The sequence below is a fragment of the Rhinolophus sinicus genome, chromosome 15 (assembly GCF_057876585.1).
Source record: "Rhinolophus sinicus isolate RSI-liver-muscle chromosome 15, RSI-T2T, whole genome shotgun sequence".
In the NCBI taxonomy this organism is placed as follows: domain Eukaryota; kingdom Metazoa; phylum Chordata; class Mammalia; order Chiroptera; family Rhinolophidae; genus Rhinolophus; species Rhinolophus sinicus.
Genome location: NC_142515.1, coordinates 30,476,925 through 30,497,125, shown reverse-complemented (window position 1 = coordinate 30,497,125; position 20,201 = coordinate 30,476,925).

The window sequence follows — 20,201 nt, the reverse complement described above, 5'->3', positions numbered from 1 at the left end:
GGGAGGATCCAAGCTAGTGCTCAATGAGCATGGGTGACTTCTCAGGGCACTTCTGAGCTCGGATAGCAGCTGTCCAAAGTAGTCGCGTATCCGAGGAAGGGTGAGGGGTGTACGAGTACATCCAGGAAGGACTGTGATGTACAAAGCAGGCCAGCAAACTCGTGGCATCTAGCAGCTTAGGGAGACTTCTGAAGACCCCTATCTTTGTTTCCCTCCTCCTTCTGTTTCTATTCCAATTGATCCATAGGCCCACACTCAGAGACACAGCCTGACTCTTACACAATATGTGAGGTTTTATTAGCTTCCCAGTAAGTCCACCTCTGACCATAGATCTCAGGATTGTGGGTGGGATTGGAAGGTGACCCTGGGATTGGAGGGTGACCCCTGGGATTGAAGGGTGACCCCAGGCATTCTCTCCCTTCATTTTTTTCTTTTACAAATAAGAAAATGACCCCAGAAAAGTAAGATAACTTCCTCGCTATCCCATAACTTTTGACATTAGGAATGAGAACCAGGTCTCCTGCTTTCCAGCCTGCGTTCTGGCCACTAAGCCACATTAGAGAAGAAGTAGCATCATGAATTGGTCAAAGCGTGAGCTTAGACCCAGAAAATTTCAGTTACAAATCTTTGGCATCTCACTAGCAGTGAGATCTTGGTCAAATCACACAGCTTCTCTGAACCTTAGCTGCTTTATCTCATATGAGCCTCTTGCGCTTGTTGTGTGTGTTCAGTGAAATAATGTAGAAAACGTGGTCGGTGCTTAACAAGCACTAATGGCCTCCTTGTCGCTCTGCCATCCCTTGGACTATGCCTTTCTACAGGAGCAAGCGAATGTGAAATTCAATGATATAACTAAAATTTCTTAAATTGTTTTCTGCAAGTCTAAATGAGAGGGAACCACACATCCTTATATCATTTTTGCAATTCAAACAACCCAGGTGTTGGGTTCCTAGAGAAAAAAAAAAAAGGCTATAAAATTAGCTCAAACCATCCAGGAAAATAAAGCACAAAAGTAATTTACAATTAATATCTTCTCCATTCTGCTATGATACATACCTTCATGGCTAGTTTAGTGCATTTAAAAATGTGAATTCAAACCAGGATTTAAAATATGGGGTATTGATTCTACTTCCTATTTTACCTCATGACAAAAGAAATTTCATGCTGTCATATACACATTCAAGCAGAAAGCCATTTTGCTTTTTCCATTTGTTTTCATTATTTTTTTCTATATTTGTTCTTTGACACTGTTTGTATTGAAGCCAGAGTTTGCCTTCTTTTCACTTTATCTCTCCATGGCAACAGATAGATTGCAATGCCACACACAAAAATGCAGAATTACAACCTCCCTGCCAGATCAAGCAGAAAGAACTGTATACAGTGTAACCAGTAGTGGAAACTTGAGATAGTTAATGAATAATCCAAATCTTTCTTTTTCAGATAGAATATAAATCACGATTCCTTTTTGAATCTTCTCTTTTCTCCCCAGGAAAGATCCCTCGTAGGCACTCAATCGATATTTGTAGAATGAATGACTGACTATCATCGTTTCCTTTTCCGAGCGCTCCTCATTCATCTGGTTATTCATATATTTGAGGAATTGTAACTATGCTATTTATAGCTTATTGAATGTTTTCCATCTACTGTGCACTGTACTGAATGCTTTACATACATGAGTACATTACATCATCCTCACAGCCCTAGGAAGGGGTCATTATCAACCCCTTTTTGCAGATGACGAGCGTGAGGCTCAAAGAGGTTAAGTGATATGCTCACAGCGAGAAAGTGGATGAACTGAGATTTGTTCCTTTAAAGTCTGTCTGATGCTAGAGCTTGGGTTCTTAACCTCTCTGCTGATGTGCTTGCCCAGAATGTTGCTAGGAGCTCAACATCAATTCTGTAGGAATATATTATTTCCATGAGCTACTGCCCCACCTCTATTTTATTTTACTCATCTCTAATATGTTCCCCATGCCTTCTCAGAGGTATCTGACAGTGACTCTGTCAGAAATTACTACCCCGGTCTCCTTCAGTGTCTAGCATTTGTTCAGTACAGGCACCTGAATTCATCTGAAAATAGCTACATGCCCTATTTCTATATAATGCTTGCTATAGTCCTTGCAGTATCAATTCCAAGTTTTTTGCAGAAGATTGTTTTCTTTGATGATTCATTCTCCTTAGGAGTACTCACAAAGGATCAACATGAACACAGGATTTGAGCTCATGGTGTTGAATCCTGTGTGACTTTAGTCAGGTTGTTTAGTCTCCTGAACCTCAGTTTTCCTCTTCTGTAAAATGGGAATTAGTAATATGGTATAAATCTTCTGGTATTCTTCAGTACTCAACAAATATGATCTCCCTCTTTTTTCTTCTTAGAACAGAAAATAAGAAATTAAGCTCATCCTTCAGTCTCACATATCACCTAAATGAAAGGTGTCTCCTCACAACTTGTTCTAAGTAGAAGCCCCTCCCCTTTTTATTCTCTGTCACTTCTCACTGTTTTTCCCTTGAGAGTGCTTAGTTGCAACTTGTCTGTTTGTGTTACTTATTATCTTTCTCTATTCCTGGACCGAGCTCCATGAAGATGGCAAACAAAATCTGCTTTATTCACCACCTAATACAGTGAGTAGCACATAGTGTTTGCCCAGTAAATACTTGTCAAATGGATTTAAAAGTGAATGATTGAATAAATGGATACATGAATGAATACTCTTGCCCCTCCACCAGTTCCTTATCAAAGAGAGCACAGTGGCACCATGCTCTTCAGTCTCCAAGCTCAGAACTCAGCTGCCATATTTGTTCTTTCTTCTGTTCTTACTCCAAAGTCCTGTTGATTTTTTTCTCCGCACCTTCATTCAGACGTCTTTCTTTTCCAGTTCTGTAGCCACTATCAAGTCAAGAAACTTTTAGATCACCCCTAAATTATTGGAATAGCCCCTTGAACATCTGCCTTTAAGATCTCTATCCCACCCGGTTCTCCTGCTAAAGCATTTGGATGCTTCTGTTTAGGAATTTACTGCAGCTTTATGTCTCTTGAAGGGTAGGTTCCAAGTCCCTTCACTGTCCCTGAACTAATCCATTTTCTCACTCTTCCCAAGATCAGATCTACAATAGCAAATCTATAGGTCTCTAACATAAGGCTTACTCATTTCTGCCTAACAACTTCCCCTGTACCACTCTTCCAGCTGAAGTTTCCTCTCTCCTTTTTCCTGTCAAAACTAATCCTTTCCTTATAAATCCCTAGTCTGAAGTTTACTTCCAGGATTTGAGACCTAGCTTCTCTCTCAACTCTATCATTAACTAGTTTGAGATTGTAGATAAGCCTCTTACATTGCTAACTTTTTAGGCAATTAGCCAGAAATGCTTACATAGAAATGCTCCCCAAGAGATTGCCTGTCCTGGGTTTCGTGGTGCCCTCACTAATTAGGGTTTTCTTTGGCTTGGTGCCCTAGAGATTTTACACCTTGAAGCAAGCCACCAAAGTAAGGTTTTAGGTAAACAAGGACCATGTCTTCTTTCTGTAAACTGGGAAAATGAGCCACTTCTCAGGCAGATCAAAATTAATAAAAGAATCAAGTTTAATAATAATAGTATCGACGATAAGGATGTGAAAATAGATTATCTTCAAATAACCATACTTAAGTACCCCTTGAAAAATCTTCTCAATTGCCCTTGAAATACAAATGCTCCAGACTGAAGATGATGGGGACTAGAGGATACTTGAAGTCTTTTCCAGTGACAAGGTTCCATATAATTTGCATTTGTAAAAATTAATAAACAGAAGCCTCATTTAAAATTAAGCTGGGAGGCAAGAGGAGGAGCCATCATGCCCTTTGTCAATCGTGGAGCCCAGCAGGAAGAGCTCTTCGTTTATAATAGCGATCCCAACATCTCCTCTATTAAAGAGTTTCCTCTCTTTAGTTTCTCAGGACTTGCATGTGGCTCTCCATCAGACTGCATGTCCCAATTTGCCATTCTTTGTTGTTTCGGAATAAACTGATTTGCTGGAGAAATGTCTGGCTATTTGTTTAAGGTCAACATATTTAAGCTGCTATCTGGGCATCCTGTGAAGTGCAGATTCTGAAGCCAGTTGATCCCCAGTCAGATTCCAGTGTGTTCTGTCACTTACTACCTGTGTGACCTTGGGCATGTTATCCATTCCTTAACTAAATGGAAATAATAATAGTACCTCTCTCACAGACATGTTGTGAAGTGGAAATGAGTACGCGCAAGCCAAGCACTTAGTGTAGTGTCTGGAACATGCATGAGGTGTTTAATAAATATTAACTACTACTACTATAACTAGAGAGATGCCTTATCAAGAGTTTGAGAAGTCAGTCATAGCTGCATGGTTGAGGAGGTATCTGCACACAGGTGGTAATGTAAACTGTGTGTAATGATGCTTCTAAGGAAATTCTTTCCCTCAACAAATGCCTGTTGATCACCCACTAGCCCTGTGCTAGCTGTTGAAGAACAAGTAAATCAAAGCCCTTGCCCTCCAGGAGCTAACAGCTTGAAAGGGAAAGTGAAGTCATTGCACACTATTGTGCAATTAAGGGGCACAGTGATTGGTGGACTATACTTGCTAGAGGAAGTCAGAAAAGGAGTAAGCAGTAAGGGGTAAGGTCTAAGGAACTGACTATCCTTTCAAGGAGGTAAATGTAGAGGGGCTGAGCATTTTTCCCATGGCCAGAGTTAGTATAGGTGGGTGAGAGAGGAAAAGAGCTCAGTCTGCCGACATTGAATCTTAATGAAAAAGGGATAATGGTCCCAAGCCAACAAGATGCTAAGTGAGAACCATAAATGCAAAGTCTTGTGTTTATGCCAAAAATGTCAACTCTACAAGCTCAGGAGTAGGTAACCCTAAACTGACAGTAGTTCATGTGAAAAATCCACAAAGAGGGAAATTAGTGACCAATTGACTGACTGTAACTTCAACATAAAGAAGAACTTTTCAGCCTGGGATGAAATTCCTAACCCAGCCTAGGTGGCTATGGCAAGACCGTGGAGATCATTGCTCAGTGTGAAGTTTTTTTGTTGCCCTGGAAGTGACTTCTGAAAAGACTATTAGGCGGTTGATTTTGGTTTTAAATTTTAATATACAAAACTTTACCATAGACATTTTTAAAATCTAGTTCTTAAGCTTTTAAGTTAAACTTACAAAACCTATCTATCATTCAACTCTAGTAAAATTACCAATTATTTTTAAAGGGCTTTTAATAACACTTGGCCCTAATTATAAACTTGAAGACCTTAAAACATTGAAGCTATGTTTATAAATTTAATATAGTCCATTATATTTTTAAAAATATCTTTAATATCTGACATAGTAGAAGACAACACTTCTCAAGTACTTAAGTGATTGTTATAAAAACAATAAATTGTATTTATAAACATGATGACTCAAATTCTCTCAAATGTTCCAATGTTGTATATACACTTAGTAAGAGTTTCACTTAAAGTCCTAAGTCTAAGTCATATGCTCAATTACACATTTTAAATTAGAGTAATAAGGCTGCCCCTCAAAAAATTTCTAATTACTGTTTCAAATCCACAAAATACTAAATATGTGTCAATTTCTTGATATAAAAATATTAATATCCTGGGTTTCATTTTCTGAAAACATGTTATACAATTCTAAATCTTTTCAAGGTTGGAATGGGTTTAACCCTTAAGTTAATTGTTTTATTACATTGCACAATTTTGGGGATTACCTTCTCCAATAATGTGGGGAATTGCTTTACAAAATGACCAGAGATTTCATGGGAGGTGGGGGTGCTATCTGCTTTTTCTTCTTTGGAAAGATTGATAGAATAAACCAAATTAGTTTTTATGGAAATGACTTCATAACTTCAAAGTGTTTATGGGGTAGAAAAAAGGGAAGAAAGGAAGACAAGTAACCCATTTCCCTGGACTCAAGTTTTATACATACCTAGGTTTTAGTCTTCTCACAGATGTCTGTAATGTCTTCCCCAATTGGCCATTTAACTGGATTTTGCATTTCTTTGGTTCTCAAGAGAAAAAAGTAGTTTTTTTCTTCTAACTCTAAAAGCCCTCATATTTCTTCATGTATTTATGATGCTTTTGGAAAACACAAGTCTTGCTACTAGTAATGAGATATACGATTGATTCTGTATATCTCTCTAGGTTTTGCCTTACTTTTCATCCCGACCTGCAAGACCACGCTAACAGAGCAAATCCACCATATTTGGTGCTGGGCAGACCATATCAATTGTCTTTTGTCCAGTGCTGCTCTAGGTGATTTAAAAGATTATGACAACTCAATTAGCGCCTTCCAAGGACAGCCATCTGGACTGCATTGGGGACTGGAAACCAACATTCATTGTAGAAAGGTAGAAGGGAGGGCTTAGAAAACATGGTGACTGTCTGTAAATGACTATCCCATGGAAGAAGGAGTTACTTCTTTTACTTGACTCCTGACACTGCTGGATACATGTAACAGAGTAGCAAATTCAGTTCAGCATAAAGAAAACCTTTTAACAATCAGGGTTTTCACAAGGGAATAGATGACCTTGAAAGATGGTTAGCCCCTAGGCACTGAAAATGTCCAAATGTACCTGGGTACCCATCTGTCAAGGGTGTACTAGAAGAGATTGTAACAATAGTCACAAGGTTGACTTAAATGATTTATAAACTCTCTTCCACCTTTAAGAATTTCTGATTAACAAAAAAACAGAGTTCACAAAGCTAGAGATGCCTCATAAAAGGCATCTAAATGTCAAAAATGTAGTGGTGTTATATTGTTCCACTTAGCAGCATGGACATGTCACACCTCCTGATGCTGAAAGCCTTCCTATTCCCTGGGACAGAAATCCTTTTGAGTTTTACAGAGAGATTAGAAATGAGATCAATCAGAGAAGTGGTGGAGGGCAGGGAGCAGGAAGGAGTTGCATCAACAGCTGGAAGAAATTAGAGCCACAATAGAAATCAAAAGGAACAGATACTCTGAAAGGAGAGAGAGGAAAATACCACTCTGCAGTTTGGGAGGTGGATATGCTGGGAAAAGCTTTATCTCAAGATAAAGCCATTGAAATAGAACCCTTAAAGATACAGGTATGCATATACCGGGGGTGCCAAAAATATGTATACACATGACTTGTATTCATCTTTTGTTATCTGTATATATTGAGTATTACAATTTTAATACTTTTTTCTTTTTTTTAATGTGTATATATATTTTTGGCACCCTCTGTGTATTTATTTCTGTGTTTCAGTGTGGCATGTGTGCATGAAACAGGCAATGAGAATTTGACCTAAGAATAATTATAGCTAATAATTATAGCTTATCAGTAATTGATATAGCTTATCAGTAATATACTGATATAGCTTATCAATAGTAGCAATAATTGACCTAATAATTATAGCTTATCAGGTATGGAACAAAATAAATCATTTGGATATTTCATTATTAATCATTACATTATATTTTCATAATAATATTAGCTAACATTTATTGAATGCCTGCTCAGGGACAGGGGCTATACCAAGCGCTTTCCATGTTTTTTCCTGCCTCACACCCGCTGCAGGTTTAGCATGATACAATGATCAGAGAAGACAGGATAACCTAAAGAACAATTGTAGAAAGATGTCCGTTGACCACTCTTCAGATCACACAATTAAACTTCCGGATCAGCTAGTCAGATATCTGCTTTGAAACTCCGTTCCACTATTTACCAGGTATGGAAAACTTAACTTCTTAAAACCTCAGTTTTCCTAGATATAAAATGTGGGTAAATGATATATCCATTATCTTATAGTGTTAAAAACAAGACAACAGTCCCAAAATGGAGTCACTTATGCTAAGACCCACCAAACCAAGACTTAATTATAGTTTCAGCTCTCCTGGAAATAGAATCTTAAACCAGTCAGTCTCGAGTTACCTGGTCAGCATGAGTTAGGAAATCTGCCTGATAGACCCCTGTCATCCCCTAAAGGAGTGTTACCTTGCAATAACCAAGCCACATTTTTGCCCAATATAACTTCCTTATTCCCTTTCCCTTCTGCCTATAAGTCTTTCATTTTGTATATCTCCTTGAGGTTCCTTTCTATCTACAAGATTGGATGTTAACCCATTTGAATAGTTTTTGCTCAAATAAACTCAAAATTTCAAAGTATTCCTCCATTTATCTTTTAACAATAGCAGGAGTTATGAAAATTAAGTGAGGAAGTACATGTAAAATCATATCTATAGGACTTGGTATACAGTAAGTGAACAAGGAATGGAAGCTATTGTTCTTTCATGGGGTAGGCAAACTTTTTCTATCAAGGGTAGGATAGCAAATATTTTAGGTTTCATGGGCCATACGGTCTCTGCCCAATTACTTTATTTATGGACACTAAAATTTGAATCGTATAAAACTTTCATATATCATATAATATCCTTCTTTCATTTTTTTTTAACTATTTAAAATACAGAACCGATTCTTCACTTGCAGTCTGTGGTTTGTAGTTCGCAGATCTCTGTTCCAGCATTCAGAACACCTTTGCCTCCATTCCACAGTAGCCATGAGCAAGGCTGCTAGGGCCTGAGACAGTGTCACCGTAAGAATACTCTTCTGTCTTGAATATCTCACCATTTCTTCTCAGTTACAAAATGAAACAAGTCTGTTCTAAGTGTCCCCACTGTGCTAAATGTTGCAAGGGAAACAGTCTGCCCTGTGGTATTTCCAACTCTGGTAGAGAGAGGCGAAGAGTAAACTTATGGAAAGCTGATGGCCACTGACTCCTTACTCTCCCAATATATCCCTCAAAACCCATCTGCCTCCTTACTAGGGCATCTTACACTCCACTTCTTTCTTTCTAGTGCTACAGATTCCCTCCCTAACCTAGATCCCATGACAACTACTTGAAGCTGAACTTTCAAGCAACTTGGGCTCCACTAAAGTTTTTTTAAAAAATGTACATAGATCAATACAGGAAAACACATAAGCCTGCCTAAGTCCCTTGTGTGGACTTTCATTACCACCTTTTTATAGGGACATGTTAATGGTGACCACTAAAATAAATTATCACTACTATCTTAATGCAAATTGCAAAGGGGACTTCAGAATTGCATTTTACAATGCATGAAGATGTACATAAAGCTTTCCTGGGAAGTAACGTGGCAATTATCTATCAAGATATTTAATGTTACGAATTCTTTTGACTAGGTAGTTGACCTTCTAGGAGTGTGCCCTAAAGAAATAATCATACATATACACAAAAATTTTATGAACAAGATGTGCATCACAGCTTGTGTCCCTCAGATGAAATTCTTGATATAGGCTAATTCATTGCTATAGTTGGACCTATGGCTTTTCCCCTTTGTGCCAGATGCCTACGTCTGGTCCAATCAGCTATGACTAAAAGGGTTGAGAGGTGAGCAGTGTCATGTAGTAATTAGGTCTGTCACTTTCAGGGACAGGGAGACAATACTTCTCATACAATATTTAATGACACAAGAAAACAGTCACAATATAATGGCAAGTGAAAAGAGCAGGATATAAACTGTGCATATGATGGAGCTTAATTTTTAAAATACAAAATTATTCAAAAATAAATGGATACTTGCAAAAAATCAACTATTCAGTAACTTAGTTGTGTATGAACACATAATCAAAACCTATTTATGGAGAAACTCTTAAAGTTATTTCTCTACTCCTACGAATGTTTAATATGGGCCCCTCATGCCACACTGCACCCATTAATTCTACAGTCTAACTCATCCTAGCATATCACCATGGTCAAAGTGACAGTCAGGATTTGTTCCTTTATTTCTTTAAGGCTATGAAGAAAAGTGGTTCAAATGTGACATTTTTGACATATGTCTACAGGACAAGTTGTACAGCATAATAAATGTAATTAATATGTTGAATTATTTTTTAATCAAACTGTAAATATATAACACAAACACAGCTATACATTTTTGTGTATGCCCACACAAATATACACACAGAAAGAAACCGCTACACGGATGAACACCAAATTCAAATGGCTATTGCCTTTGTGTGGTGATTAGCATTTATCTTTGTTTCCTTCTTTATGTCTTTCTATGTTTTTGTAGGTTTTCTGCAATAAACATGTATTTCTTTTATAATAATAAACAGGTTTTTTTTTAAGATTTAAAAAAAAAAACACTGTTGAAGGGTAGCAGAATTTGAAACCTCAAAATATGACTGTAGGAGTTCAGAACACAGCACCCCTAAATATGCCACTTTGGTATACGAGGTCAGACAACTAAGTTCTCAAACTTATCCTAGAAAAAGTGCTACATACCTCAGTGCTGAATATTACTATGGTCACCTTCGAAGTACTCCCCTTGGGAAGCTATGCACAGATGCTAGTACCTAGTCCACCTTTCAAAGCAATTTTGGAACTCTTTTTCTGGAATGGCCATCAGAGCTGTCGTTATATTACCCTTGATGTCCTGAATGTCATCAAAATGTCTTTCTTTCAATATTTCCTTTATCTTCAGGTAAAGAAAAAAGTCACTGGGGGCCAAATCAGGTGAGTAGGGAGGGTGTTCCAATACAGTTATTTGTTTACTGGCTAAAAACTCTCACAGACAGTGCCATGTGAGCTGGTGCATTGTCGTGATGCAAGAGCCATGAATTGTTGGTGAAAAGTTTAGGTCATCTAACTTTTTCAAGCAGCTTTTTCAGCTCTTGCAAATAGTAAACTTGGTTAACTGTTCAGTTGGTACAAATTCATAATGATAATCCCTCTGGTATCAAAAAAAGGTTAGCAACAGCATTGCAACAAGTTCGGGAACTTGATTGTCATACTTGTATTGATTTTGAGCTGTAGGTAGTCACTTGAAAAAGAGCAAATGGAGGGAGAGGCTTCCTTTGAACTCCACTTATCTGCCTAAGGACAGATCCTCCAAAAGAAACTCAATTGTCATAAATCTTCTCCCCAGGAGTTTCATTGACCAGAGACAATTGACTCTTATCACAGGGGAGGAAACTAGAAGTAGACACCACACCCAGACAAATTTTGTCACAAATTATCATGCCTGCTATCTATTCCTCTAAGGGCCCATTTACCTTTCCTAAAAATAATTTACTCTCCCCTAAGTTACATATATTGCTCCTCCTCTTTCCCTATTAAGATGGTATTTAAGCCTGAATTCTAAGCCACCCCAGGGAGTTAGTCATTTTTCTCTAAGTATCTCTCATGTATATCCAAGGTATGCATGTTAATAAACTTCTGTATTTTTTTTCTTGTGACTATGTCCTTTATTACAGGTGTGTCAGCTAAGAACTCAGAAGGGTAGAGAGAAAATTATTTTTTCTCCCATACAGTATTGTTTTATAAAATAATAAATAATGAAAAAAAGCAATATGGGGATTGCCGTCTAGGTGGACAACATGGGATACGCACTGTGGAGTAATAGAGTATTAAAAAGGAAGCTTTCTAGCTAGATAGAGTAATTTTTAAAAAGGACATGTGTAGTGAGAAAGTTAAATAATAGAATTTAGAAATAGTTTGAGAAGGTCCTTAGGGCAGGAGCTATACCCTCATTGCTAGGGCTCTCTCTACACAGTGCCTGGCACATAGTAATAGCTACATAAATGTTAGTTGATTTAAAGCACCAGGAAGCCTCCAGAGGAGCCCCCACAGCCAGCTCCCCTGGGGTCTCACCATCTCCCTGTCTCTTCCTCACCAACTTAAGCCCCATCCCCATCTTCAGCAGTCACTTCCTTTCACCTGCTTTGGCTTCTTCCTTCACCACTTGTCTTAGTCCATTTGGACCGCTGTAACAGATACATAGGCTGGATGGCTTACAACACATTAATTTCTTACAGTTCTAGAGGCTGAGAGATCAAGGCACCAGCAGATCAGAGTCTGGGGAGGGCCTGGTTTCTGGTTCATAGATGGCCATCTTTTTGCTGTATCCTTCCATGGGAGAACAGATCTACGAAGGGAACAGATCTTTTATAAGGGCACTAATCCCATTCCTGAGGGCTCCACCCTCGTGATCGAATCACTGCCCCAAACCCCACCTTCAAATACTATCACATTGAAGGTGTGGTTTTTATATATAAATCTGGGAGAGACACAAGCATTCAGTTCATAGCAGCACCACGCCGCTTGACATAACCCTGTCAATTTAAATGTTCAGGCTTTCACAAAAGAGAGGAAAAGAGTGTCACCTCAAGCAGCGTCCGAAGCCCAGCCTTGCAAACACCCTAGAGGCCAGGAACACCAAGGAAAACAGCGGCAATAAACTCTAGTTAAGAGCTTCGTACATTACCCTGCCACCCCCGCCTGGAAAAAGCTCCTTTTATCCTGCTGGACTGAGAGCTCACTGGCGGCAGGACTGGGAGAGTGGGGTGGGGCTAGGCTCTTGGTGGTCGACAGTGAGATACATCATGGGTCTAGGACTGGTGAGAAACACCCAAGGCTGCAGAGCCTTGACCATTTGCACAGTTCATTTAGCTTTGGATCACATGTTGCCTTGTGGCAATTCTGATGTTGTTATCTTGTATCTCATTTAGTTCTTGAATTCTCATTTTCCTTATTACAGTTAGGTATCCTGCCTTGCCTACTGTATCTAATTCTTATAAGAGCAGGATACATGCAGGTTGTATACCTCTTTCTATGACACTTAGGACTCTACGTCTGCTTGATAAATACCAATCAAATGAAATCCTGACATTAACCTTTAGACAAAACCCTTCTCTTTCCAAAATAAGAGCATAATTACTTCAGCCTTCTGTTACAGGTCGTTCCTCCAATCCTGAATAATTATAGTTACTAATCTCCAAATAATCTTTCTTATGTGCAAAGAAAGGTATTTCCACTACAGAAGAGTCATGTTTTTAGAGAAGTAGATATTTAAATTTTTAACAAAATACATTGTATGTAATTTTCAGCATCCACAGAACTCAGTCAATAATTTCAACACCAGACAGAGCATTGTTTTGGCTGTCTAAGACAAGGCAACATATTCAGGGAACAGCCTAAAAATGTGGTTCTTAAAGTGTGGTCCACAAGCCCTGGTTCCCTGAGACCTTCTCAGAGGGTCAGCAAAGTAAAAACTGTTTTCATAACAATACTGGGAAATTATTTGTATTTGTTACTGTGCTGGATTAGCATTGATGGTACAAAAGTAATAGTGTGTGAAACTGCTGGCACCTTAGCTCTAGTGGTCATTGTATTCTTCAGCACTGTGCTCTCACAGTTTTTTTGGGGTTTTTTTTAAGAGAATTTTGCTTAAGAATGTCCTTGATAAAGCAGTAAAGAATATTAATTTTATTAACTTTTAATTCTTGAGAACACATCTTTTTAATATCCTGTGTAACCAAACGAGAACTACTTAAGTAACTTGTGCTGCCTTATAAGTATGAAAGTTGTCTTGAGGAAGAAAACTCATGTAATTGAATTATGAGCTATACTCGTTGCTTTTTTCGTGGAACACCAGCTTTACTTGAAAGAATGCCTGACAGAATATGGCTATGGTGTTTGGCAGATATTTTCTCCAAAATGAATGAAGTGAGCATGTCACTGCAAAGAAATAAAACCGATAGTATTTGTTGCCAATGATAAAATCTGAATTTTTCAAGCAAAAATTAGAATTTGGGGGAATGTGTTATCCTTCACTGTGAATTGGACAGCTTCTAGGAGTCTAAAAACTTTTCTGATGAGATATATAGTGACATTAACAAATGCACTTTTTTAATATTGTAGAATGAAACATCAACATTTGGAAGAACTCAGTCAATAATTTCCAAATGCATAATTCACTGTTACATAAATTACACAGCGGTTTTAATAAATGAAAAAAAAAATTCAAAGTGCAAGGTAAACCAACGGATTTTAATGTGACAGAACATGAAAAGATAATTGATATGGTTTCAGATTCCACATTGCAACTAACCTCTAAAAAGCCTCCACTTGGTGAGTTTTAGTGTAGTATCAAAGAAAGAATATTTAAATTTATCTAAAAAAGGCTATGAAAATACATTCCTTTTCCAACTATATATCAGGGTGAGGTCAGATTTTCTTCATATACTTCAATCAAAAAAGCACTGCAAAAGCTTAAATGCAGAGGAAAATACAATCATCCACTTTTTTCTCCTGTCATGCCATCAAGAGATTTGCAAAAATATAAAAACATTTCCATTCTTCTCACTCATTTTTAAATTTGGAAAATATAGTTAATTAAAATTAATTTATTTATATTGACATGTAATGAGTTTCTTGTAATTTTAAAATGAACTAGTGAAAGGCACTTTGGAGTCCTCAATAAATTTTGATGTTTTGGTCCTGGGACCAAAGAAAGGGCTAGACTATCTCAACTTGTAGGTCTTCTTTGTTGATCATAACTTACAAGCAGGGAGCAACCTCTTTGTAGTATAAGCCCAACATCTTTTAAGTATAAACTGGATCACTTTTTATCCCTGTGTCTTATCTGCCCCTCGCCTACACTAAGACTCCTGCTGGTGTTTATGGGGGCTCACACGGCATGGTTGAAAACATCCCGTATTTCCTTTCTCAGAGGAACTTCGTGTTATCTGAATATTTGGAGGTTTTGCCTTTCCAGGTCATTCATAAAGATGCTGAGTAGTTCTCCCTCTGTACTTGTTACCCCTAAAAAGGCACCCATTTAGCTTTATTTGGTTTCTGTCTCAAAGACAACCATCTTCCCTTGACTAAACATCGCCCTCAGTTTCACAAAATCTCAACATTAGGATTGTCTGTGGGGAGCAATCTAGTGAAAGGCTGATAATAGTCAATACCCACCACAGACGTTCCCTTCTCTATAGATAAATGTAATCTTTCAAGGATTCCTAGGGTATTTTGGGGGGCATGATTTCGACTTACAGAACAATTTCCACCCACATAGTTTATGTTTGATTCAGTATTCCTTGATCGTGCAGTTCAAGTGACTTATTCCATAGAGTCCTGGTGGAGCTCTGAGATGGTTCCTGTTAAAACGGCATTCCCTGTTCTGTGATCCTTGAATTTCTGCCTAACTTCTGATACAGATTTGATCTGACAGAAGTTATAAGCTTTTCTGTTTCTGTTATTTGTAGACTGTTTCCTTTCTCCCCTGAAACCCTTTTACCTCCAGTGATTTTGTTTGCTGCTCCAGTGAACAACATATGATTCTTTCTCCAACATCTAATTTGTAAAATTGGTGACATTCATTTCTCAAGAAGGTGTTTTTAAAGTTTTTGCATTATTTTTTTAAATGAACTACAGGTGTTTCTTTTACTCCAACAATGTAGTCTTAGTTCCTTTTGAAAATGAAGCATCTCGATGGATTTTTCTTGCTTTTCCTCCCCCTCTAGATTCTGAATTCAATCACGTCGTCACTGTTATGTAACAGTCCACAGCTATTCCTGATCACCACTCGGGACAAAATATATTTCTTTCTTTGTGCATGTATTTAAAGACTAACTTTTTAAAGAAATGATTTGTATTATTGCAAACTCCTTATTTCTGTATTTGGCCCTGACTCAAGAAGAGCTGCTACAATTTGTATAAATCTTTCTTCGGGTGTTATTTCCCTGGCTGTTATCATTTGGTCCAATTTTATAGCTTCCCTCCTTATTACAAATTGTCAGCCCAGGCTCATCATTCAATTCAATAAACATGTGTTGAACACACTGGAATAAGTGCTATGAGGATACAAATAAGAAAGACAATATTAAAATACTAGACACACTATGGTCTCTGACCTCCCAGGGGTCCAGACTAGTGGGGGAGACCCAGGCTGACTTGAGCAACTCCAATTCTTGGGAGCACAAGAGGGGGTAGCAGGAACTCCTGTTGCCATAACAGCATTATTAAAGGTGACTGTGCCTTCAGGTTCTCCTCCCCCTTTTTGTGTAACCCTTGTTTCCCTGAGCTGTACCAGTCTTGGCATCATGAGGCTTGGGTAACAAGTACAAGGGCATTTGTGACCCTCCATCTCAAGAGGTCATATTTGACACCCTGTACTGCCCAGTGTGTGCCCTTCTGGCAGGTTCTTTGACTGTTGTCACTCTGCACTGCTTCTTCTAATGCATGCCTGGAACCCCACTGCATCCTAATGCTGTGCACATGCCTTCTAGTGCCTTTGGCAATGGGCTCTACTGCCCTCACGGACATCATTGAAGAAGTTCTAGAAGTTGAGACAATATGTTTACCCAGTCTTTGAGGTCTGAGAGAGTGGTCAATTACAGTTATTTTTAAGTTCTCAAGATGGCCTGTCTCTTTTGCTTAGCCGCTCAGGAGAGGGACACGGTAAAAGCTCTGCAGAGTAGGCATGGAAGTGGGAGAAACAACTTAAGAGTCAGCACCCTCCGTGTATTGAGCACTTACAAATATATTCTTTCTCCTCACAGTAACTGCTCCGCCTTCCTGGAGGCATACTGATCCCAGAGGTTGGACAATTCTCTGTCTCCTCTCTGTTGAGCTATATGACCCAAGTATCCTAGAATCTGACTATCAGCCTCAACGTTCCTTCACCATTTATCCCAGGAATAGAGTCCCCCATGTAAACAGGAGTCCTGACAGACTGCATGACTATCCCAGCATTTCCGAGGTGGGCACTCAGATCAGGACCCCACCCTGATCCTCAATCTTCTTGCTGGTACTTTTCTAGCAAGACTTCTCAATTATCAAAGTGATACATATCCTTTTTCAAAAACTGAAAGTGTACACAAGATATATATTAAGTAAAAAAGGTCCCCATCATATCCTCCCACTCATCTCACTTCTGAGAGATAGTTATCATTTCAGATTTGGTGTTTTGTCTATTTTCACACACACACAATATCATGGAAAACTTGGGTTATCCCAAGAACACGTGAAATGTGTCACACAGATTTTTCTATTAACAGAATAAAGGGAAAATGTTTCTAATTGTCTTAGTAGATGAAGAAAAAATATTCAATAAAATTCAACGGGAATTTCTAATAAAGTGTTTAGCAAACAGGAACAGAAGCAAACTTTAGCCTGATAATGGTTATCTTAAATAGAAAAACACATCTAATATCATAGTTATGTTAACATGTAGAATTTTCCCTTTAAAGTGAGGAACAAGATTGGGACATCCACCATGACGATTTCTATTCATTAACTTCTGGAAGTCCTAGTCAGTACGATAACATAAGAAAAATAATATGTAAAACAATTAGAAAGGCCAAAATAAAAAAAAAATAATGTCATTCACAAATAATATGATTGTATAATACAGAAAAATCCAAGAGCATCTAAAATACATTGTAAGTTTAAGAGATTTAAACATGTTGGCAGGATACAAGATCAATATATAGAAATCAATAAGATCTTCCTGCATAACAGTAGTAACCAATTAAAAAATGAAAATTTAAAAAACAACAATCACTACAGTCAAAGCCCAGTCTACCCCTGTCTGCTTATTCATCTCAGTTCAATTTCCATGTGCTATGGATGAACTAGTTGCCTATTTCTAAGTTTCATGACGGCAGGTACAGTGTATGTTTTGCTCATCACTGTAACTCTAATGTCTGACATATAGTAGGTACTCAAATATTTTTGCCTAACAAACCTGATAGAGTGACCAACTGTGCTGGTTTGCCCAGGGCTGAGGAGTTTCCAAGGACATGGCATTTTCAGTGCTAAAACCAGGGCACTCCTGAGCAAACTGGGACAGTTGGTCACCGTACCTGTCAATAAACCCAAATGGAAGAGAAAATTGGAGTGTTCATGTGTATTGAAAAATTCAGCTCAGTCTACCTTCTTTGTAAGGGAAAACCCACTTCTTCCCTACTGTGTTTCTTCCCTGTGAGTTTCCTTTACTACTCACAGAAAGCACTTCGTTTATGGTCACCAAAGGTGTGGAGGTTTTTCTCGACAGCAAGTAGTTTTCACCGACACCAGCTGGGTGTCCTACAATTTAACTCAATTCTGATAATATCTACGGGCAGATAACTCAGATCCCACAGGTTAAGGGCTCAGTCCCACAAGACTGCCCTCCCCCCCCCCCATACTCACACACTTTAGATATCAGCCACAAGCCCAGGTTATCACCTGTGCTTCTGACCAACAGGCTAGAAATCTGAGGCTCCCATGACCCCCTCCTTGGTTTGGTTAATTTGCTAGAGTGTCTCACAGAACTCAGGGAAACACTTACTTATGTTTAGCAGTATATTAAAAGACATGATAAAAGATACAGATGAATAGCCAGATGAAGAGATATACAGAGCAAAGTCTGGGAGGGTCCTTAACACAAGATCTTCTGTCTCTATGGAGTTGGCTTGTGTCATCCTCCCAGTATATGGATGTGTTCACCCACTTGGAAGCTCTCTGAACCCTGTACTATTGGGATCTTATGGAGGCTTCCTCACGTAGCCATGATCAATTTTTAACTCCATTTCCAGCTCCTTTCCCCTCTCTGAAGGATGGGGGACAGGGCAGGGCTGAAAATTCCAAGCTTCTAATCATGGCTTGGTTTTTCTGATGACCAGCCCCATCCAAGAGCCATCCAGGAGTCACCTAAAGTCACGTCATTAGAACAAAAGATGCTCCTACTGCTTTTATCACTTAGGAAATCACAAGGGTTTTAGTAGTTTCATGCCAGGAAGTAGGGGCAGAGACCAATATATATTTTTTATTATTCCACATCATGGTAAACCAAGGAAAAAGCTGTTGCTTTCAGGGTTAAAAAAGGAAATGAAAGAGTTTTCATTGAGTTTATTTTGGTAGGTTATTAACCAAATCAGCCTAAGTTAATGAAACAGTGCCTCTCCACAATAAAAAATTATGCAGTGATATTTTAGACTCTATGACAACATTAAAAACCACCAAGAGTTTGCAGAACTTATAAATATAAGATTCTTCCTATACCATGCCAACACAATCTAACAGCATCCTAAAGTGAGAAACCATAAAAGAATTTATTAAATTGCAAGTAACTGCAATGTCTTTTCTCCCAAAGGTAATCTGAAAATAATCAAAAGGCCCTGCTACTCTGGAAATGAAATGATAGTGAAAGAATACTCATCTGATAAAAAAAACTACTTCTGATGAAAAATGTAAGTAATGAGTTTGCATTAAATTCAATACTTGACAATTAATTTTCTAAAGTACCCTGACAACCACACAGATTTTCTATTTCAAATTAATATTCATTACATTTAAAATGCAGAGGAGAGAACAGCAGCATAGATTATTCAATAAGTAAATAATATCATTTACCAAAAAGTGTCCTGTTATTTTCCATGATTTACTAATCCACAAATAAACACAAATTCCTTCAGCTTTCCTATGTAAGTTATTACTTCCAACTGGAATCTTAGACTCCTACGTGGCTTCTGTCTCATTCTTCTTCTATGTCAGATTAGTCTTGGTGATTCTGCCTTTATGATATTTTTTTCATTTTTTTTCTTCTGCCCAAGTTGATCCCAGGTTTAACATAATGGGAATGGAAATGGAAAGCAGACCAATTTATCGTACTTTGGATTGATTAGACAAGCAGTGATTGAAAAAAAAAGAGAAAATAACATATACTGAGTATCTGCAATGTGCCAATAAATAAGTTGCCTCATTTCATCCTTGAAATAACTCTGAGAGAGTATCCCTTTTTACTTATGAGGGAACTGAGGCTCAGAAAGTTTGAATATACCGAACAAAGTCAGTCAGCTACTGAGCTGTAGAATCCAGATTCAATTCTAGTCACTCTCTCTCTAAAGGCTGTGCTCTCTCATTGTAACTCATCTGGGGGAACATACCTAGGTGGTTTGGATAATCTATGATAAATGATAAATGAATACATTGGCTCCAGATAATTAGAAAGTGAATTTTCCTGGTTTTAATCAGTTAGAAATGTAAGAAAATTAACTTGTATAAGTGTGTAACCCTACTTTTAGATTTCATTATGGACATGATTTTATAACTTTAAATTTTGATTAAGCTCAACTAATAAGCCACATATATAACACATTTTGCTTGCCCCCTCTGAAATAATCAAACTCACCACTTTGTAGATAAACCTGTTCTGTTACTTAGGTTCAATCTATATTAGTAGTTTAAGTTGGGAATTTATATTATTTCAAACGTTCATCTCATTTAGGGTATCTCATTTTGGACCAAATTGTCTGATACAGGATGCAGTAGCCATAAAGCTATAATTGCTAAATAATGTTTCTTTCATTCAAAAAAAAATTAGCCTCAAGTGCTTAACTTTATTAAAATTTACTTTACCCTGTTCAAGTGATATTGTATTC